The sequence below is a fragment of the Ailuropoda melanoleuca genome, chromosome 7, assembly GCF_002007445.2.
Source record: "Ailuropoda melanoleuca isolate Jingjing chromosome 7, ASM200744v2, whole genome shotgun sequence".
Taxonomy (NCBI): domain Eukaryota; kingdom Metazoa; phylum Chordata; class Mammalia; order Carnivora; family Ursidae; genus Ailuropoda; species Ailuropoda melanoleuca.
The window spans coordinates 12888595-12900766 of NC_048224.1; the positions used below are offsets into that span (position 1 = coordinate 12888595).

The following is a 12172-nucleotide window of genomic DNA, read 5'->3' on the forward strand; positions in this document are numbered from 1 at the left end:
CAATTTTTATGCCCAAACAATCTTTCAATTGTATAGACAAATAATGTCATTTCTCACCACAGAAAGACTTAGGGCTAAGTTTACCACCTACAGACCCTTACAAAAGAAACTATTTAATGATTACCTCAATCAAGAAGGAAGAAATGAAACAGTGAACACACACACACACAAAGAACAAAAAAGAACTATTTTTGAATTTATAAAGGTACAACAAAAACTCTAAACAAAATTCAAAGATGAGAGTGGGGGTATTATTCATTGGTGGTAAAGGCAGGCTATGGATCCTGTTATATTTAGCAGGAAGACAAATATTAAATACTGAAAGCTGGTAGAAAAAGATATGCTTAAGTATTTTGGCAAACATCTAAGAGTAGCAGCTAACATGGTAGACAAACAATCTAGCTTATAAAACAGCAGAAGGGAGGGGTTCCTGGGTGGCACAGTTGACTAGGCGTCTGACTCTTAGTTTTGGCTCATGTCACAATCTTGGGGTCTTGGGATCGAGCCCTATGTCAGTCTCTGTGCTCAGTGCAGAGTCTGCTTCAGACTCTGTCTCCCTCTGTCCTCCCCCTATTCCCTGCTCTCTCTTTAAAATAAATAAATAATCTTCTTTAAAAAAAAAAAAAGGCAGCAGAAGGGAGAAAAGAGTGTAGGAAGAATGTAGGTATCCTATCAGTCCACGAGAAGAAAGGAAGTTAAAAGGAAATAAGCAAGAATAAAGACGCAGTCAGAAAACCTATAATAAAAGGTTAGAAATAAACTCAAATATATCAGAAAGCACAATCAATGTAAGTATTCCAACCCACCTAATAAAAAACATAGCTTGGCTTCCGGAGTCTTTTGTAGGCAATATAAAACTAGACTGTGTCTTTGTATACCATATGGTAATCTTTGCTTCAGAGAATAAAAGAAAAAGTTACATTTTCAGCTCATTTTGCAAGGTTAGTATAGTAACACTGATATTAAAACCAGGCAAGGAGTGTAGGATTGTACGAAAAAAAAAAAAAGACATATTTGCAAAAAGATGCAAAATCCTAAATAAAATATTGGCAAATCGTTAAGCAGTGTAGCAAAAACCAAACAGTTTATCTCAGGAAGGGTCAGGATGGTCTAACATAAGGAAATTTCTCATATACTTTAAGTACAGATTAAAGGAGATAAGTATATAATTATCTCAATAGATGCAGAAAAAAATCATTTGATAAAATCCAGTATTCGTCAATATTTCTAAAAATCTCTGCAAACCAGAATAAGGGAACTTCCTTAACACCATAAATCTGTAGCAAGCATTATCTTAATAAAACATTTCACCTGTTATGACTGATTCACTTCAATATTGTAACAAAAGTCCTAACCGATAAAATAAGAGAATGAAAGAAAATAAGTCTAAAACTTTGGGAAGGAACAAACCAACTTCTCTTTATTTGCTGATGATTTTTTGATTGTCTAAGAAAGACTATAAGGCAAAGTTAGAATCGATAAGAGAGGTTTAGATATACAAACATCAATGGTGTTGCTGTCGACTAGCAGTAACCCCATAGAAAATGTAACAGAGGGGCACCTGGGTGGCTCAGCCAGTTAAGTGTCGGACCCTTGGTTTAGCTCAGGTCATGATCTAATGGGTGGTGCTCAGCAGGGAGTCTGCTTGAAGATTCTTTCCCTCTGCCCCTTCCCCCACTCCCACACGCTCATTTGCTCTTTCTTAAATAAATAAATAAATATTTTTAAAAGAAATGTAATAGATAAAGAAGATACCACTCAAACATCAGTGAAATGTTAAAAAAATCTAGGGATAAACTAAGGAAAGATATGCTGCAACTTTGTGAGGAAGGCTTGAAAATAGCATTGAAGGACACAGACAAAGACCTGAATAAATACAGAGACATGCCATATTCATTGATGGAAAAAATTCAATAACAGAAGACATCTAGTCTTCTCAGATTAACATATTAATTAAATTCCAATCAAAATCAGAAATGTTCATGATGCTTAAAAGGCTGATCCTAGAATTTATATGGAAGAAAAAGAAAGACAAAAAATATCCCAGAACACTTTGAACGACAAAATGAGTAGATTGGCCCTATCAAATATCATGATTTATCATAAAGCTGTAACAAGAGAGTGTGATACTGGTACAGGTAAATAGACACATAGATCAATGGGATAGGATAGTAAGACCTAAAAGCAGATCTGTGTAGATTAAAAAAAAGACCAATTACAAATTAGTCAAGATAATACGGTTTATTCAGTAAATACTGTTAAAATAATTGGCTGTTGGGGAGAGCAGAGGGAAAGGGAGAGGGAGAGAGAGAATCTTAAGCAGGTTCCACATGGGGCTTAATCTCACAACCCTGAGATCAATAGTCAGATGCTTAACTGACTAAGCCACCCAGGTGCCCCAGAATAATGGGCTATTTATATAGAAACTAAAATTATATGCCTTAATCTACACCCCCCTAAATTTGTGGATGAATAAGGCTCTGACTATGACAAATAAAAACTTAAACTGTTTAGAATGAACTATGTCTTTATGTCTCTGAGCTAGAAAATAATTTCATAATAATTGCAGCAAAGAAATGCATAAAACCTAAAGGAAAATATAAAGTCGACTTCATAAAAATATAAAACTTATGCACATCAAAACACACCACAGTGTAAAAACTTACACAGAGGGAAAAGGTATTTGCAACATATTTAATGTATATGGATATAGATAGATACACATTAAACTGCTTGAAGGGGCCACGTGAGAGTATTTACTAGTGTAGATGTTCGTATTCCAGCAATTCCCCTTCTAGGTATATCCTAGAACAGGGTTTTAAAAACTTTAGGTTGTGCCCGCTTGACAGAGAACAAAATCAATTTTAGCGGGCACTGAACGGACGGGAACGGTAGAGAAAGGGAGGGAAGGAAAGGAACAATACATTTAGATCTTTATTCATCCATGCATGTGTGTGTGTGTGTACACTAGGGATACAATTTTGCTTTGTTTTCTACATAAATAGCCAATTATTCGAGCACCATTTATTGAATAATCCATTTTATCCCCCCAATTCACTAAATTAATGAAACCCACTTAGTAAGCAATGTATAGAAGGAAGGGGGAGGGGAGGAGGGAGGAACATCGTATCAGAATGTATCACACAGGTCGGAAGGTGTAGTCAATGCCGGTGCTGACCTGCCCAGACTCCTTTATGGGGCCAGTGCACTCACCCCCAGCTGCTGCTAACTGCTTACAACTGAGCTCTTCCAGAGACGGGCTATTGGCTGATGGGCACTACTGCAACTGGAAATGCCCAAGAGGTTACAATCTTCCCGAAGCCCCCACCACCAGGTGGCCTACAGCCATGGCTTATAAACAACGGGGCGTGAAAACCAAGTGCATTTGCCTCAGTGAGACAGATCTGTCTCTCCTCTTCACGGCCCAGAATTCCATAAGAGCTCAGACTGAGGCAAGATTGGCAGAAATCACACCTTTGCTTAGCTCCTTCCTCTCTTCTGTCTTGCTTCCTTCACTTTCTTAAAGGTTTTCTCTTGTGTGAGCAACTCTGTCCCAGGGCCTGCTGCTAGGGAACCTGACCTCAGACAGCAGGCAAATGCTTTTAAGAGTTTCTGTAGGTGTAGAGGGTAGTTACGTAAAATATGTTGTTAAAGTCTGGGGGGGCGCCTGGGTGGCTCAGTGGGTTAAGCGTCTCTTGGCTCAGGTCCTGAGCTCACGGGTTGTAGGGTTTAACTCCACTAAAGCTCGGCGCTGGGTGCTGAGATTCTCTTTCCCTCTCTCTGCCCTTCCCCCACTTCTCTTTCTAAAATCCTTTAAAAAAAAAAAAAATTCTGGGCGCTTCAGCTCTAGGGAGACTCCTGCAAAGGAGAGGAGCGAGGGGAATGAAAGTGAGGAGAGGTGGCAGGAGTGTTCACGCGTATCTGAAATACTGTCCTTACAAATGTTGAAGAAACTTGGAAGAGTTTGGGTTTTACGAAAGCTGGGTCATGAGTGGGTACACCTGGTATCTTCTATATTTATGGGTCTGATGACTTTTTCTGATACGTGCTCTACTTACCTGTTAAGATGTTTCAGGGGGGATAAAAAAGAGCTAGGGGGCTCTAAATCCTTCAAACCTGTCTCCCTTTCCTCCCCTGGTACACTCCCATGGATACATCTATATGGAAGCAATTGGCTCCTTTTTTTTTTTTTTCTTTTAAAGATTTATTTGAGAGAGAGCAAACACAAGTCAGGGAGGAGCAGAGGGAGACCATCTCAAGCCAACTCCCCAGTGAGTGGGAAGCCTGACCTGGGGCTTGAACTCACTACCTTGAGATATCGTGACCCGAGTAGGAAACCAAGAGTGCCCGCTTAACTGACTGAGCCACCCAGGCATCCCACTCTTTCTTTTTGATAACAAAACCTTATGTAAAATGTTTCCCTGCTTCAATCTTTCTTCTAAGGTCCCTCACAGGAGAGCTGAGTTCTATGGAGGCTCCGTAATGCTAACCTCTGCTGGTCTTTGCGGTCAGCTTGTGCTCTCAGTTGCTGTGGTGCTGAGGCTGATTAATTGCATCTGTTCCTTCCCACAGGAAGGAGGGAAGGGGAGAAGCCATGGAGGGAAGAACAAAAGGAAAATTCGAAAAACAAACTGGGAATCACATTTGTCAGGGGAACAAAACCTTACATTTCCTTTCAGTTTCTAAGGCTGAATCAGAACTAGCCACTTTGGAGAAAGCCCCAGCGGCCAATTATATCTTGACTGCAGGTTGGCGTTTGTTTTTGTTTTTGTTTCCTCTAGTTGCTTTTTGAATGTCTAAGGAAATTCAGGAACAGTTGTCTTCCCACCCCCACCCCCAGGGCTGCGGCCCATTATAGCTTCACATATGGTGGTTCCAGGAGTAGAGGCTTCCCGTGTTTTCTGTCCAAAGCTCCCCATGCTGCGTATTTTCCTCTACCACATTTCGGAGTAAGGTGAAGCATATGGGGAATTCGCAGGAGATCAAGTCCATCAGCCAGGCATCAATCTGTAGTGATTTGTGGCCATGTACGTATAAAGAGACCATAGTTGTCTGCTAACTGCATACATATGGCATCCGGGAACGTAAACTCCTAGCCTTTGCCTCAAAACCACATGCTACCCAGGGAGGTAAAATCGTGGTTCACAACATGTGGGTTGTGACCCTGAGTAGTCTGCCAACATTTGGCAGGTGGGCTAGAGATGAATTGTGTGCCTACTGCAATTTCCTTTCTTTGGGGCTCCCCTGGGTGTATGCGTGCCCATACTCTCGAGGCCATGATCTATACCTGGCATGGCGTTGAGGCCATAGTGACGAGACCGGCAACAATATACATACATATTCCTGTCTTGTCCTCTCGCAGGCACATTCTTCCATCTGTCTTTATTTTAAATACATTAGATACATGTTTATATATTGCATGGGCCTATGCAACTTTTGTAATCTCTCTCAACCATGTGTGCGTGTTACAGCCCCTATGGGGAAACTTGACCATTTGCAAATATGTACGTCCAGCCAGTGAGGTGGACTCTAACATCGGGGAAATAATTTAGGACTAGAGTACTTGTTCTGATTTGAGTTAATAGAAGGGGGCGGAGGACCTCGTAGTAAGGACCTACTCGAATAGCTCTTTTTTCCATCCAAGGGAAATTCCCAAATCTTTTCTAATAGATTACATTGTTCATTCTATAAATCCAAACAGCAGTAACTTCATCTTAGCATTATTATTAAGCTCTTTTTAGACAGCTTATGCTCTGGTTCTGAATGCCTTGAGATGCTGCCTCTTTGCAAATGGTCAGGTTTTCATATATGCCAGGACACACAGTGAATTGTTTAAAAATATAAATATGATATGTTGGTTTTGCTGCTGGACTCAAATATTTTAACTACACTTTGCCAACGAAAATCTCTGGTTTATTTATGATTTCTTTGGTATGTGATGGTGCATAACCTCATTTTTATTCAGCCTCGTGATTCTGTAATAACCTGGCAAAGTGGTCCATACCTATTTGCATCATCTTCCTGGTGTTTTAATACCCAGTCAGCCATAAAAATACTCAATGACACCTCAGCCACTCGAGTTGAGGATCTAATGGAGACCTAAAAGCATAATCTTATGCATGCTTACATATCTCTAAGGAAAAGCCTGAGCAGAATGAATTGCACATAACGTGACTGCTTCATGGTACCAGTTTCCATAATGGTCTGTTACAAAAATAGTGTCTTCTCTACCCTTCCATGTACAGCTATCAGAGTGACCTTGGGGCATTCCAGAATAGTCTAGGCCGCCAAGTAGGCTCAGTAATCACCCGAGCTCAGGCTGGAGACTTGATCTCTTAATATTGCTTCCCACAGCTCTACTGGGGCAACTGCCCCAACAAAGTCTTGCACATGTCTCCCAACAACTCAATGGTCAGGGACTATATGCTATGAAATAGACCATTCCACCCTGCAAAGGAAATAGTTACAGAACGAACGTCCACGCCATCCAGGATGAAAACAACCTGCTCCGTTTTCTTTTTGGAGTTCAAATCTGGACCCTCTTTGTTCCAAAACCGCATTTTCACTCGTCTTTGCAAAATTAAAAGGCTCAATGAAGTTGTCCGCAAAAGCCGGTTATGTTCTTCTCCATATCTCCACCTTCTGTAACACAAAGAAATGCTAGAAGCTTTGAAATGACAAATTCCTTCCCTTGCACATTCTCAGTTTACAATTCTCAAATACTGTAAGCCGAGCTTTTTTTTGTCACAGGACTTGAGAACGAATGAAATTTGGAACTGTTTTCACATAATCTCCCCATAACTAGAGGGGAGTCTAAACTGTTTTCTGAGGAGCAAACCTTAGGGCTCGAAGTCAAAGTCCTTGGGTTTCCTTTTCTCCTTTGGGAGATGAGCTCTTCTACAGTTCTTGCTCTCAGGTACAAAGATCAGCTCTGATGGGAGGGTCACAGGTTTGTTTGCTACTTTTATGGTAAACCCAATTGACGTACATATACACCTGAAGCAGGAAAATTGAGGCTGGAGCATGAATCCCCAAGTAAGGGAGTAGGCACCCAAAATTAAAAAAAAAAAAAAAATCAGAACAAATGAATCTGGAGAACAAGAGATTAGGCCAAGTCAGAGTGGACAGGGTGGACTGACTGGCTGGAGCATGGGCACTTGGCTGTAACCATTTTCTCAGCTCTCTGCTATTGCCCCGAGAGGGAAGGAGAGGAACACCCCTATTCTCCCTGATCCAGGTAGATGCTGAGAACTAGAAGAAAAGCAGATTGTGACAAGCCCAGTTGTGGGTACAATCCAGCCTGCACCCAGGCCCCAAGCTGTCGTGGCCCCCCACTGCATATATAGCTGGAAACATGTGGAAGAGAAGAGCCTGCAGCAGAGGGAGGAGAGGTGGTGATGCTAAGGGCCTTGCCCTGGGTACGGGCATCTGACAGCAGTAAACAGAAAATCAAGCATTGTGCTCGTAGCATGTAGATTCTCTAGGAAGCCCCAAAGGCCACCAACTGGGGCCAGTCACCTCTGGGAACATGGACTTGTGTGGAGTTATGGAAGTAGATACTTGCTTTGGGTCAAAGAAAGGGATTTAGTAAAACTGCAGAATCTGGGGCAGGTGATGGGGGCAGGGGATTGTGATTTAGCCACACTATTACTCTATTGCTCTCCTGTAACCCCCAGTGTGCTAATCTTTGGGGGAAATACAGGCTATCCAAGTTTCATTTCCATCTGTTTCTTATTAAACACAGCTCATCACATTCCTATGGTCAAGACAGAGCCCATTAACTTGCAGGAAGCAGTGTAGTACTGTGATTAAAAATTGAGATCCTAAAGTCTGAGCCACGGTTCAAATCCAAATTCTAGCACATAATTATGTGACCTTGATCAAGTACCTTAGCCTCTTGGTGCCTTAATTTTCTTATCTACATAATGAAAGCAAAAGATTTCATTAGAGAGAGCGCATGAGCCAGGGCAGGGGCAGAGGAAAAGGGAGAATCCCGAGCTGACTCCGAGCTAAGTGTGGAGCCCAACATGTGGCTTGATCCCAGGACCCCGAGATCATGACCTGGGCCAAAATCGAGAGTTGGATGCTTAACTGACTGAGCCACCCAGATGCCCAATGAGGGCGTAATATTAATACCACCTCAGACTTCTGAGAAAGTAGTGAATCAGCTAACATGCCTAAGGAACTACAACAGTGCCTGGTCCACACTAGGCACTCAGTACACAGTATATTCAAGTTCTACTTGTTAAAAGTGGAGACTCCTGAAGTGCCTCAAAGATTTCATTCCCACCGTAGAAAATGTGGCAGCCGTGAGTAAAGGCTAGAGATACAGCAGACAATAACGTGGTGCTGTTCTTGACTTCAACCTCTCCCGGTAGCAGTCCGGTCTTAGGTTCATTATCATATGCTTTTTTTTCTTTACTCTTATTTTTGCATCAGTGTTTCTAAACTTAGATTTTGTGTAATTTTTTTTCTTTTTAAACTATTTGTCTCCCCTTCCAAGAGCAGGGACTAGGATCTAGAGATCGTTGTATCCCCCTTGTCCAACCCCAAATCAACATCTTAGATGCTCAAAGAATGTTTGCTGAACGATCCCTAGTTATATTTAGTTCGTTTACTTTCTAGATGTTCTCATTAGAACGCAGCACAGGAAAGGGGACAAGTGGTGAGTGTTAAATATCTTAGCACCAGCAGCGCTTTCTTAACAAAAACAAAAAACAAAACAAAAACAAAACAAAAAACAAAAACCACATGCCTCCTTGTGCTAATCATTTCTCCAAGAGAAATCCTTTCTCCAAAGAGAACCTGGAATCCCTGGTACCTTAGCCTTAAGCTGTTTTCTCATCTGAAACAGGAAAACGTGGCATCTTGGTCGGCAAGCAGGTAACCTAACCTCCATTTGAAATTCTCAGGAGGAAATGTTGATACTATTCGAATGGAGTGTAGAGAGGAAGAACTTACTGGAAACAAATGTCTATATTATACATAAATAGCTCTTTGATTTCCAAAATCTTTCTGCCAATGTTGGCTTGAAAGGGAAAGGGTCCTCATGCACGTAAGCACTCCCTTTGTATTGGCAAGAGGCTGCGAATCAAAAATTTTCAAAGATAAATTTTCCTCTCCTTGATTCCGTCAAAGGGATGTCCACTTCCCTTGTCCATATTCACTGTCATGTTTGAGACCTGAGCAGGTTGGATCTAAACCAATCGAGTCCAAGCTTTAGGACCAGCAAATGCTGAATTTACAATCCTGTACTCAGAAACCCCTGAATAATTGAACTAAAAAAGACACCAGCCTCCTGAATAATTGAAAGGCCTGTGCTGCACAAAATCTGTCTTCTCCAGCCCTGAAAAGTAGAATTGGGTGGGTGGAACTGTTTGCAGAGTGGACCGNTTTTCACCTGCGGTGGGTGGAACTGTTTGCAGAGTGGACCGCAGCAGGAAGCTTGTCAGGGCACTGGTACCAGACTGTGGGGTGATTATGTGATGTGGAAAGTATGTGCCTGTGATGTCTTAATTATGGCTCCCTGCTTGTTTGGTCCTGCAGGTAATCAGGGATGGTTACAGGTAAACGTGACCCAGATCAATGAAGGATGGAGGAGGTGGGGACGAGCACAGTGAGCCAGCAGAAGTAAGGTGTGTCTCACGCTGTCAGGCCAAACTAGAGACTGAGTCACAAACGTGAGACCCAAAGGACCCCACCAGTCTGGGGGCTCAGGGCAGGAGGGACCCACCACCCCAGCTACTCCTTTGGCTGACTTGCTGCTTTTGTGTAAATCTTGCAAAGAGAACATGTCAAAGTATTCCATTCATTCTTTTTTGAAAAGATCTTATTTATTCATGAGAGAGCATGCGTGCATGAGCTGGATAGGGGGGTAGAAGCAGGCTCCCCACTGAGCAGGGAGCCCAAGGTGGGGCTCAATTCTAGGACCCTGGGATCATGACCTGAGCTGAAAGCAGACACCTAACCATCTGAGCCACCCAGGTGCCCATCCATTCATTCTTTTATGCTTTACCGAGCACCTACCATTTATGCTTTATTTAGCGTAAGGTATAATCTTATATATATTAAACATCTTCAATAATGGCCACCATTTAATGAGCACCTTCTAGGCACCAGGCCCTGTGCTAAGTTAAAGTAGGTTGTATAACTCACTGTTACAAGAGAAACTGAGGCTCAAAAGGTTAAGTAGCTTACCCATGATTACTTAGCCTGCAGATGGCAGGGCTGGCGTTGGGACCTAGGTCTCTTGGACACCAGAGTCCACCTTTTCTGCATCACAATATACCACCTTCCTCTTAAATCTTTTCACGAGGATTGCTGGCAGACAACTGGAAGTTAATTTGGGGTGGGGGGAGAGAAAAAGCCGAGAGGGAAGATATTAGGAAGGTGTTAACACCAGCTAGAGGAAGCTAGGGCAGTGCCGAGAACACTGCTGTACTGTGTATTGGGAATAATGTTTCTCATTTCCCATTTTGCAATTTATGCTTAAGAAAGAGCACTTACCTGGCACTAGAAAAGAGTTGGGTTTCTGTTTAATAATTTTTAGTAACACTTGATCTCAGCAGTCTTCATGGGAATGATTCAGCTCTCTGTTCTGATGAATGATTGAGCTCTGTCTCGGTGGGCGGGGTCTTGCTTGTCCTCTAGACGTATGAAACGGCAGAGTTCCCATGGTGGAGGGTAATTGTCAGTTGCAGCCCTAGAGTCAGATGCTTCTGGAAGGCCACATCCCTGGGTTCATTTATCACAATGTTCCAGAGGACTGGGATGGAGGTCCCATCCCTGCTCTCTGATTTAGGAGTCCTCTCCGCTTCCCAGAAGATCCCAGTGGCCCCCAACTGGAAACGGATGTCTGGGTGGTCCCGCTGAGGCTGAATAAAAGGAGAGGCCTGGGTTCTATTTCTACCTATTCAGATTCAACTACATTTATTGGAGGCTTGACACCTGCCAAGGACTCTCATGCTTTCCCATGTTGTTTCATTTTACCCCCACACCTCTCTAGGAGGCAGGGATATTTTTCACCTGTTGGGAATAGGGGTGGAAAAATGGCCTCCAAGAGATGAAGCATCCTGCTCAGTCAGGCACCCTTGATAGAGGAAAACCCAAAAGCTTCGACCCTCACATCCAGGAGTTTTTCCATCTCATAGACTGAGAAACTCATGAAGCCATCTGTACCAACATGTACATTTCCCTTAGGGATCTGAGCAGCTCCTTCTAGAGCCAACCCCCGCCCCTCAGATGAAGTCAGAGGTGAGCAAAATACAAGGGGTCCTGTTCTGTGAGCTCAACGGACCATGGAAATCACAAATGAAGTTCAAAAATCAATCTATAAGGTTTAGGGAGCCGGCACACCCCTAACAAGGGCACATTTGAAGGGTTCCTGCCAGTCCCCCTTCTCTCCCTCCTCAGACTCCTAGCCCTGAGAGGGTTCTTGCTTGCATGCCTTTTGGACGCCCAAGTGTGACTATCTGAGCTCTTGTGCACATCCCTACCCAAAGTGCCACCAGAAAAAAGCCCACCAGTTCCTGGAAGTGAGCTGAGGCAAAGATTGCCAGAAAACCTACAGGATTCCTAGTTAAATTTGAATTTCAGATAAATAATAAATCATTCTTAGCATTAAATATGTTCTAAATATTTCATTGGACATATTTATACTAAAAAGTTATTTTACTGCTTATCTGAAATTCAAATTTAAATGGGCATCCTGTATTTTTCTTTGATAAATCTGACAACCCTAGCTGGAGCCCTGTGGTCAGGGAGTTCCAGGAGCCTGGGTATCCAGAGTAGAGCCTAAAAGGGAAGGGGGTCAGGTAAGAGGGAAGGTGGGTCCTGGGTAGGCAGAGCCTCCTGGGGAGAATTTAATCCCTGTGACTATAACTCAGGGCTGCAGACTCCTTACCTCTAAAGCTCTGGGCCAGAGGCAGGGACCCCTCTTGCCCAAGTCTAAGGGCAGTTACTGGTAGCAGGAAGCTTGGATGGGGACACAGGACAGTCACCCAGCTTGAACTTTGGAACAAAGAGACTTGGGCTCCACCTTGGGCCTTGCGTACAGTCTCAAACTCTGAGCCCCAGTGATCTGAACTGTGCATAAAATGGAAGTTTGCTCGGGTTAATATTTGTAAGAAACCTAGCCCCATGCTCAACGTACTATAGGTCTCAATACTAGCAG

At 42.9% G+C, this 12172-nt stretch overlaps 1 long non-coding RNA gene across 1 annotated transcript; it reads right to left on the reverse strand.

Annotated features, from left to right (window-relative positions):
- Positions 1-2387: 2387 nt before the first annotated feature.
- Positions 2388-11594, reverse strand: LOC117802975. Its single transcript, XR_004626475.1, has 3 exons — positions 10507-11594; positions 10198-10331; positions 2388-6642 (listed from the first exon to the last, which is right to left on the reverse strand). It is a non-coding gene; the product is annotated as an uncharacterized LOC117802975 (long non-coding RNA).
- Positions 11595-12172: the final 578 nt, after the last annotated feature.